Below are 10855 nucleotides of genomic sequence, written 5' to 3' on the forward strand. Positions count from 1 at the left end.
GAGATTGGGCCATTGCACTCCAGCCTGGGTGACAAGAGCAAGACTCCACCTCAAAAAGAAAAACAGTGGATCTATCTAAAAACTTATGTATAAAAACATTAAATGTAAATGATCTAAACCCATGAGTTGAAAACCAGAAATTGTCAGAATGTGTTACAAATGAATATGCTGACTATAGGAAAGTCACTAGTAATATGCTTATATATGACATTAAAAGTTACACAGCATATTGAAAGTAAAGAATGCGAAAAGACATGTCATTTAGGCATTACTCAAAGAAAGCTGTGGTGGATATATTCAAATCAGACAAACCAGATTTTAAATTGTAGAAAACTTCCAGGGATAAAGCTGTTACATAATTAGAGGTGTCAACACACCAGAGAAATAATGTCCCAAATGCATATAAGGACACAGGGCTTCAAAACTCATAAGCAAAATTGGATAATCCAGATAAAAACAGAAAAATCCAATTACATTTGCAGACGTTAACACTCCTCTCTCAGTAATTGATAGATCCAGCAGATAATAAACCAGTAAACACATTTGAGAACTGAACAACACTCATCCAGCAATGGATCTAATCAATCAACTTTCTAAAGCAAAATCACAATTTGCGTAGAAAGAAGAGGAAAAAAAATCAAAGAAAAGCAGGATCATGTTATAACTAGGAAATCAGGAATGTTCAGAGTGCAAAAGAGTGATATATTGAAACTGACGTTTTTGAAAGCGTTATTTAGCTGTAAATGACACGGAGACTGAAATGGTATCTTCCCTTGTCCATATTTATCCTGCCTTCTCTTGAGGACTGGGCTGCTTGAATCTTTAGAATCTCCTGAACTTACAACAGTGTCTGGCACAGAGCATCTTCCCTGTGAATGTGTACTGAATCAACGGAAAGGAATTGACAGATTCAAAAATGTTTTGCGGGAATAATGTTTACTCTTTGACAAGTCACTGCATGTGGTGTTTGAAGGAGAAAAATGTGTCAAAAGTTGACTTGGAAACGAAGCCCAAAAGGTAAGTAAAGGGGATTTGGGGAATGAGATATTTGGTGTGTGAATGAATGCGGTGCTGTGGAGAGGAGTAGGCGGTAAGATTGTGAACTGGAGCAGAGAAGGAATCACGTTTTAAAATCTAAAACATCTTCTCCGTTCAAGCTTTGATACTTAGCAGCTCTGGCACCTTAGAAACGAAACTTATCTGAGGTTCCATTACTTCTAGAAAGTGCAGATTAGGACACATAGTTTTGTTGGTGAAGTTCCATTGGACTATATGAAGTAAACTCAATAAATCTCTCAGTATAATGAATGGCATACATGATTTGCTTTACGCTTTTTGTAGCAGGGTTGTCTCCAGTCATGTAGATGCAAGCGGAGATAGAGAGTAAGACAAAGTAGTATGGACAGGAGACACCTTTAAAGACTATTTTTTCATTCCTTCATTCATTCAGTTGGTCAGTCAGTGAACTATTATGGACTGAACATGTCCTGGGTGTCTTTTCGAAAAAGGAGACCATGGGAGGTGTAAGAGTGACTAAGATCTCTGAAGGAGGGAGAAGCCAGATGACTGGGCCACAAGAGGGAAAAAGTCAGCAAAACAGGTGCAATTGTTCCTGGCCTCTTGCCTCAAGATGGTTGTATTGTTAGGTGAATACTAGAAATGGGTAGATTCCGCCTGTCCTGAGGAAAAAATTCCTTGGTTGCAGGATTGGATTGGCTGATAAAGAGTGATTTCCAAGCACCATTGATTGTGTTCTTTGAAAGTTAGGAACTGATAAAGCAGCAGTGCTTGGGAAATAACATGTGGGATGTCAACTCTTAGGCGAGAACTGCCTTCTTTCTGCAGCAGGCCACACATCAATCTCAAAATCTAAAGGTTTTGAGTTTGAACATCAGAGGGGATACAGTTTTTGCTGCTATTTTGGTTGAGGGAAACAAAATGGGTGCACTAAATAATGAAATGCAAATGCTATGAGATAGCAATTTGAAGACTGACTCAATGTTAGCTTAGAATGGAAAAGTGATTTAGGTTTTCTTTTTTTGGGGGGTTTTTTTTTGGCTTGTCAGTGTAAAATGAGTGGTAAAGGGATATAGATGACACAAGAAACTGCAAGCTATATCATATAATTGGTCTTTCTCGCTAGCTGATGGAAGAAACAGGAACTTTTTCATCCAAATTCCTGCTCTCAAGGTTACCTAATTGTAATTATGAGGTGAGTGGGTGAAGTCATTTCTTTTAACCTACATGTATTTCTCGAGCACATATCTTGTTAAGAGACTGTTTGGGGTACAGCCGTTTAACAGTGAAAAAACACATATATTCCCACCTTTGTGAAACTACCTTCTAGTGGATAGGAGTGAGGGGAGAAACAGAGCAGAAGCAAACAAGAAAAATACATAAGATGTTATGTGACAGTGTCTACTGGGAAGGAATCCGTAGGCGGTAAGGGACTTGGGAGTGTGGAGGTGGCCCATTCAGAAGCTTTTAGGAGCGGAATCTGAGAAGTTGTCACCTTGAAGACATCCTTTACCCACTCCCCATCCCCTTCCCCACTCCCCACTCCTGCTTCTTCCTTCAATCATCTTTCTTCACATGGGAAATGAGGACTCTGGGATTCACTGGCTGGATCGCAGCACCTAGAGATGGATCTGATCAGTAAGAACTGCTCAGTAAGCATTAGCTACTGCTTTGGTTGCCTTCCCCCTGTGGAGTGCTGGCCTCTTGGATTGAGCTTGCATCATCGGTGTTCAGTAGGAGCTTGCTTAGTGGACTTACAGGTTGAGGTTAGAACCCACCAGGATTCTTCTCCTGGGAAGAACAGGCTTCCCTCTAAGGCTTCCACAGACGGTGGGTGAGGAAAGAGCCCTAAATTGCTTGAAAAATTGATTGCTCTTTGGGCAAAGCAAGAAACCCTCCTACGGAAGGGCATCATTTGGGCATCTATCGGGGTCTCAGTACAAAGATGAGTGCTCAAGAGGTCAAGATGCTCAAGCGGAGAATCTGACCAGAATGTTCGTGGTACAGAGAAGCAATCCTGTTGGGAGGAGGAAGACAATTGAGGCCTTGGAATATAAGCTAAAGAAGCTTCAAAGGGAATACTAAAAAGATTCAGGCACAAATCCTTTACTACATTCTTTTGTACAAATCAAATTTTGCCTAGAAAATCATACCTTACTATACATCCCTATTGTGTTCCTCCACCATCTATTTTATTTTTTTAAGCGTTATTTCATTTTTATGTTCACAGAAGCTTGTTGCTACAACTAAATGAGCAAAACAGCCAGTAGCAACAGAAATGCGTTAATCTCTCTCCTCAGACCTTGAAAGCATTTTCCTTAAAGGTGAACAATATTCCACATACAAGGACTTTTACAGCACTCTGTGCCAGAAATTATACTGAATGTTTATTAATTTTTACGTAAGTCGGTCAATACAGTTTTTCAGCTTCTCCAAGTATTATTACTCCAGTGTTATAAATGACACTGAAGTAAAGGACATATCGCTCTCTTTATTCTGTGTATGTGTGTCTGCTTACAGCTAAGGACTTCCCAAATTATAGTTTTGTAAACATTAGTTCTAAATCATGCCGATCACTGGAATTTTGAAAACGTCAAAGCCAATCACATTAGTGTAGTAGAAAATACGGGTTTGCGGTGCATTGGCTCACTGTTTTATTCGCTATGGATCAGTGGAGTAGAAATTCCCAACGCGGAAAGGGGTTCATTCCTGTCTCTCAGCCTCAGCAAAGTTAAGACATTTCAGACCTTTCCTGACTTTGGATCTATTCCGCATGCTTTGTCCTTTACCACTATCCAATCCTAGGGGCATATAGAGCCACTCAGAGCCTTAGAAGTACATTCAGCGAAATGGAACCAATCACCATATAGTGTAGCCTATTGTTCTTCAGATCAAAATGCACCGTGTTGAGATAGCATGAATTCTACAGACCCGTGAAGCCCATGTGGACCACAAGACACTCTTTCCATCCTGCCTGCACACATATCCCTCACTCTTCATTGATTCATGCAGACTTTTAAAAGTGTTTAGCAATAAGCATCCTACCCCCAAGAAGCTTATGATCTCACGGAGAAGATGGCCAAGCAACAGACAATCACAACGTGGTGAATGCCACAAAACAAATTGTACCTGGATCTCCGTGAGTGCTAGGAGGAAGGCAACCCAAACTCAGAAAACTAGGAGAGGTGTCAGGGAAGACATTTCCCAGAAGATGGTGTTGTGTCTAACAAGGCCGTGAGACCAGCAAAGAGGAGGTGAAAGGCTCAGCGTTCTGTGGGACATTTCCTTAAGTCCAGTATCTCTAGAATTGAGTGTGGGAAGCTAAAAGAGCGGAAATAGAAATGAAAAATGGGAGTTCCTGAGAGGCTTTTTTACCCTGCACAAGCCAAGGACTGGTCTGCAGGAAGTAAGCAGATGCACAGTTAAGAAAGCCCATATCAGGAGTTAGTCATGATAGAGAAGGATTTGTACACTTTGGAAATCGTAAAAGAATGAAAAGCCCAGGTCTTTATTTCCGTGTTTTCGCCTCTGTTTTTCACGTTCCTCCCGGATTTCAATTTCTTTCTGGAATCTCAGCTCTCTTCATCATCTGCTTTTGCAGGAACACTAAACTGCAAACGCAACCCTACGATTCAGGGAACTACGTCCCATCAAGATTAGTGGGTACGTATATATTTACTTTCTTGTTCTCTTGCGACTTTCTATACCACTGCACACAATTGTTACCGTGAAATAAGCATTAAGAGTCTGCGTGGATTACTGGGTACATACACATTTACTTTCTCGTTCTCTCGTGACTTTCGATATCACCGCGCACAATTGTTACTGTGAGATAGACATTAAAAGAGTGCGTGTGGCCCGTACGGGGCTCGAACCCGCGACCTTGGCGTTATTAGCACCACGCTCTAACCAACTGAGCTAACCGGCCCCGCTGACGGAGGGGCACCCTCCGTCTTATGAGAGGCTTGAAGGCGAACGTTATTCCAGTCACCAAAGGAAGTTTCCTGAAAGTTCTCGGAGCTGAAAAGAACCTACGGTCTTTGCTAACGTCTTTACGATCCTCGGCAAATTTCTTCGAACCCTGCAATTTCATTTAAAATACAACTCGGCAGAAGGAAAGTTCAAATGTCACCTGCTTCAGGGTTTCATGACAAGGGGTTTTAGTGACCACCCTTTTAAATGCAACGCCATCACCTTCCGCTGGTACTGTAGCCCGACCCTATCACTCCTTTCTACTTTGCTTCCGTAGCTTCTGAGCGACCCTTGAAGAAATTGACGGAAAACGGGAGGAATTACCGCCAGTTCCTCTCCACGGGCGGTCAAGGCCAATATGAGTCTCCACCCAGGCTCCTCTGCTCGTAACTTCTAGCACAGTTCCCACTGTGTTCGCCCATGTTTCCCAAAAGTGAATATTTGATCCCTACCCCACCCCATTTTTAGCAAACTCAGGAAAACGCTCTCGTTTTTCTACCTGAAAAGGGCACTTTAGAGAAATACGTCCCGTTACAGTCTTTGTGTTCGCATTTTATTCCATCTCGATGAAACAGGTATAAGTTCGTTGGTATTTTATGCACAAGACAGCTTTGAAGCCCGACTCATGGCCTTTGGCCTTTAGATTAGGAAACATTCTCCGGGAGCTCTGCTGATCGCTAGGTCTTACGAGGTTGACGCCTTCTGTCCCAAAGAGAACTATTTCTCTGCGTGTTTCCGCCTGGCTGCCCACTTCTCCAGTAGAGAAACGGCTGTTCCTCGGGATTCATTTTTGGAAGTGCTTTGGGTCCTGGGTAATGAGGCCGCATCCTGCAGCATCGACAAGGTGGTTGAATACGCAGGAGCACCCACAGTACCCAGGGACTAATAAATAGCTCAGTAGACACATTTCGAATAGCTGAATAAAGGAAGTCTCAACCAACCCCCTTGCTGTATTACAGATGGTCCACCTCTCTGCCTAGACTATTGTGCTGACGTCCTGTTCCTTCTCCTGGCTTTTGAACTAGATTCTCACCTCTCTCCAATCCATCTTTCGCGGGGCTGGCCTGTCTTTCCGCCTCACTTCTGAAATTCTATCCATTGCCGCCTCTATGCAAACCGACTCTGGTTAATACTTCACTCGGTATGGCTCCCCTCTTCCTTCCGCACTTTGCACTGCGAGAAATGCCCTTCCTTGAGTCAGCTGGAGGCCTCCTTCTGCTGAGAGCTTAGTTGTGGACACAGCCTGGAGTCGAGGCGAAAAGGAAAGAAGGCCGGGAGATAATCGGGGAAACACACACACCTTTCGTGTGGTTTGAAAGCTGGTGCCCGAAAAGGGGAGCGAAAGAAACAAGAAAAAAACACGCTCCAGAAGTGTCTGAGATTGCTGCGGCCATAAAGCAGAGAGCACTAACCGCGGTACGGATACGGGAGGGGAGGAGGGCTCCACCCCCGGGCCTGTGCCCACGGACCTAGGTGAGGACGGGCACTCCTGCCTCCGCGCCCAAATCTTGCATTTCCCAAGAGCACCCCGGCCCGCCACGACCCCATCCCGTGCCTATAAAAACCCCCGAGACCCTAGCGGGCACAGACACAAGCGGCTGGATGTGAAGAGGAACACGCCGGCGGGAGAACACAGAACACCCACCCTCTCTTTTAGTCACCCTGGAGGCGTCGGAGAAGGCGGTTTCAGGGATCCGTGAAGAGACCCTGAGTCTTTTACATCCCGGAGAATGACGAGAGAGAGAGAGTACCTAGGCGACGTTTACTTTCTGGGATTTCGGGAGATGCGGTTTTCTACACGCCAGGGGCCAAGCCTGAGAGAGAGGTAGACGGCAGGGATAGGAGCTCTCTCCGCGCCCCAAACGCCCCTGTTCATACCTGGGTTCCTTGATTTTCCTGCCTATATAACCGAGCCTCCCATGGCCGGGCTCTGAGCTCTCATTCTGCGAACTGGGACAAAGAGGTTAACTGTGATGCGCTTTGTATAACCCCGGGATTCTGCACTTGCCCAAGGGCGAGGCGCAAATCCAAAACCAGGCACAACTGAACACCGAGATCAGCTGAGCCCTGAGTGTCTCACGACATAAAGTCCCTACGATTTTAACAAGGGCTGTATGTGTGCTAGTACTGTTACTGACAAACGCATGTCAGATCCCATCTGTCTTTAGCTCAATGTGTGACGTTAGACATGTCGTTTTGCTCCTCAACTTTCTTATTTGTAAAAAGAAAAAAAAAAGTGTTCTGGATTTGCAGAGGGCCTCTTCAGAGGTAAGTTCCAGTAGCTGTACTGTAAATTGATCTCTTGGGCAGTCCTGTTGGTGAGGAAAGAGGACAAATTGAGAAATGAACAAACAGAGAAGCTGCGAAAGTCTTGTGACTTACAGCACAGGACAAGTCTACGAACCATGCCACGCCGCACTAAGCTCTAATTGTTGTAACACCAGCTTACTCAGACCGGGTGATCCAAGATGAGACCAAAGCCAAACTGATCCAGCAACTCTGCACAGATCTTCATGTTCCGGCAGCTAAGTTCCGCTGAATAAACCTATGATTCGCCTAGTTTAGAAATTCTGTCCAGTCCCTCCTGAGAAGGACCTTGCTAACTTTCCCCCTAGAACTGTCCTTTGAATATCTCCAGTCCCCAAACCCTGTAAATTCTGGTCTCTGACTCGCCCTTGTTTTAGGCAGTACTGGGACTCCACAGAGGTGGGGCTCTTTGCTCAGCAAGTTTAATAAATCCAAGGTAGTAGAATCGATTTGTTTTCTTGGTCGTCTTTTTTTGGGGAGTGGGTCTTCTAAATGTTGATTCTGATCCCCGCCTATGGATACTTATAAATAAATAGATATTTGCACTCCATCATTATGTGGAGCTAAAAGTGTTAAATTTAACTATCTAATTACCTCTAAAATAACCATTAAATTCAACGATCTGAAACTTATCTAATGAGTTCCACATTCTGGAATGAAGGGATGTAATAGGTAATAACAGGTCTCAGTCCCGAATGGAGAAATAATCACACAGACACCAGGTGAAAGATGAGTAAAGTGGAAAGCAATAGGCAGAACAATAATTTGCTTTATGCTACGATTTTTGGAGTGAAGCAAGAAAATTAACCAAGGAAACAAAGAAGAAATCCAAGACGTAGTAGTGTTGGAGTTGCGTTTTTGTCATATGACACTACTTCGATTCTACAGGATTCACTTAGTCTCCATCTGACCTCCTCAGAGTAGACTGCTCTTCCCCAATCACTCCTGCAATTACCCTAGGAGATTTGTGATCCTAAAGTAAGGGGGAGTTTTAAATTTACTCCTAAATACACCTGCATGATGCCATTACTCAGGACAGGGTAGCTGAACAAACTCAGCTCTGAATCCTTTAAGCAGAGGCAATAATTACTGACACTCTATTTAATCAGATTCTGAACATGATGTGCCACTTTTCCTTTTGGGTCTGAAGTGACACCAGCCATTTTCACAGTCTCTTCCACTAGGAGGTCCTGGGAGAAAAGTGATAAAGGTAGATTCAAGAATGGTTAGTTTGAGAAGAAAAATAAAAAGGCAAGTGTATTCTTCACTCAGTTCACCTTGGTTCTAAGAGTGCGTCTATATAAAGAAATGGAACATGCTTCTGCTAATTAATATTCAGGCAGAAAAAGTCATGAATTTCACTACAAACCCATGTCCCTTCTTCCACATGACAAATTGATGAGGGTATTCTTTCTTCTGTCGGTATAACGAAGTCTGGGATATAGATTGCAATATTAGCAGTGCCATAGTGCAGAATTTCTCATAATTAACACTTTTTACTTAAATACATAAGAAAACAGAATTGGAATGTAAAGTTAATAAATTAATCAGGTTATAAACAATATGAACATAGAAGCAACAATTGCATGGTCTTTGGCATGCAGTCTTTGATTTGGGGAATGCATTCTTTTCTATTTCTATCAGGAAGGAGGAAGAGAAACAGTTCATATTCACATGGAATAGACAAAAGTATGCATTTATGCTCTTGCTCCAGAGGTATATCAAGTCCCCCAATTTTTCATAATGTAGTCCAAAGAGAATTGAACTGTCTGGACTATCAGCAAAACATTGGTACACTGTATTGATAGTATCATTTAAATCTTCAGTGAGCAAGAAGTGTCAAGTCAGGTATAGATTTTGTTAAGCCCTGCATGTTCCAGAGGATGGGAGAGAAACACAGAAACCATTCGTCGACTTGGTCCGTGAATGAAAGTTTTTAGGATCTGTGAAATTCTCAGACATTTCCTCCAAGGTAAAGACTCATTGTTGCATCTCGAAGTTCCCATCACTTAGAAGGGAGCACTGTGCTCACCATGTTTCTTTGGGCTGTGAAAGCGGCCGGCATGTCCCGCACTTGGAGGCCCTTCTCTGACACACTTACCAACAGATACTGAATTAGAATATTAACAAATTGAATCCAGCATTATCTATAAAGCATAATGCACCATGAGTTAAGGGAGATTGCCTCGGGAATAAAAAATTAGTCAAGCATTGAAAAGTCAATTAAATGTAATATACTACATTAACAAAACAAAAAATACATGTAATCATCTCACTAGATGCAGAAGAAATATTGGACCAAATTTGCCATTCATTCGTGGTTTTTAAAAATTATCTCAGTAAACTAAGAACGGAAGGAAAATTCCTCAGATGAATAATGGGCATTTAAGAAATTCCTACAACCAACAACAGAGTTAATAGTGGAAGAACAAATATGTACCCTTTAGTATTGGAGAAAAGTGCAAAATATCTGTTCTCATTTCTTCTACATGTTACAGAAAGTCGTAGCTAGTGCCAGAAAGTAAGGAACGCATGAATAAAGAATAATTGAATGAATAAATCATTTTAGAATAAGAAAAATATATTCATTTGCAAACAACATAATCAGATACACGAAAAATCCTAATGCATCTACAAAAATAAGCATTATAAGTAAATATACCTATGTCACAGATTACAATATACAAAAATTAATTGGATTTCTATGTACTAGCATCAACAAAAATGGAAAATTAAGTTACCATTTTCAATAGGATTAAAACAAATGAAATATTTAGAGATAAACTTGTCAATGTGCACAAGACTTGTACATAGAAATCTACAAAAGATTGCTGAGAAAAACTCAGGAAAATCTAAATAATTGGTGTTTTTGCCATATTTACAGATTGAAAAGTTTAATATTATTAAGACATCATTTTTTTTCTCTGAGTTGATCTGTAGATTTACTACAATCCCAACAAATATCCCAGCAGGAGTTTTGTTTTGCTTTGTTTTGTTTGTTTGTTTCTACAGAAATTGACAAGCTTATTCTGAAGGACCTAGAGTGCCCAAAATAATTAGGAAAAGAAAAACAAAGATACAGGACTTACACCAAGTGATTTCAAGACTTACTATAAAGCTAAGGCTAATCAAAATAATGTGGTATTGTCTCAGGGATACTTACACAGATTGATGGAATAGAATAGATAGTCCAGAAATAGACCAACGTTTGTGGTCAACTGATTTATGACACAGGTAAAATGTTATTTAATGAGCTTTTTAAACAAATCGTCCCAGGCAACTGAGTATGGAAAAAATGATTCCCTACCCTTACCTCACATCCTGTACAACAATTAAATCAAAATGGTTTATATACATGAAGTTTAATGTTAAAGATATCAAACTTGCAGAAGAAAAGAAGAAAAGAAGTCTGCACATATTTGATGTAGGCAAAGCTTTTTCAGAAGAGACCAGGAAAGCATGAGCCCTTACAAAAAAAGATACATTGGATTTCATAAAATATTAAAATGCTTTTTCTTTGAAAGACAATATTAAGAAATTGAAAAGGCAAGACATAGAC

The 10855-nt window shown here is 41.5% G+C and overlaps 1 non-coding gene across 1 annotated transcript; it reads right to left on the bottom strand.

The window, feature by feature from the left end:
- Positions 1 to 4871: 4871 nt before the first annotated feature.
- On the bottom strand, positions 4872 to 4945 carry TRNAI-AAU. The gene has a single exon. It is a non-coding gene; the product is annotated as a tRNA-Ile (tRNA).
- Between the last annotated feature and the right edge of the window lie 5910 nt (positions 4946 to 10855).

Source organism: Mandrillus leucophaeus, unplaced genomic scaffold, assembly GCF_000951045.1.
Source record: "Mandrillus leucophaeus isolate KB7577 unplaced genomic scaffold, Mleu.le_1.0 Scaffold2235, whole genome shotgun sequence".
NCBI lineage: Eukaryota > Metazoa > Chordata > Mammalia > Primates > Cercopithecidae > Mandrillus > Mandrillus leucophaeus.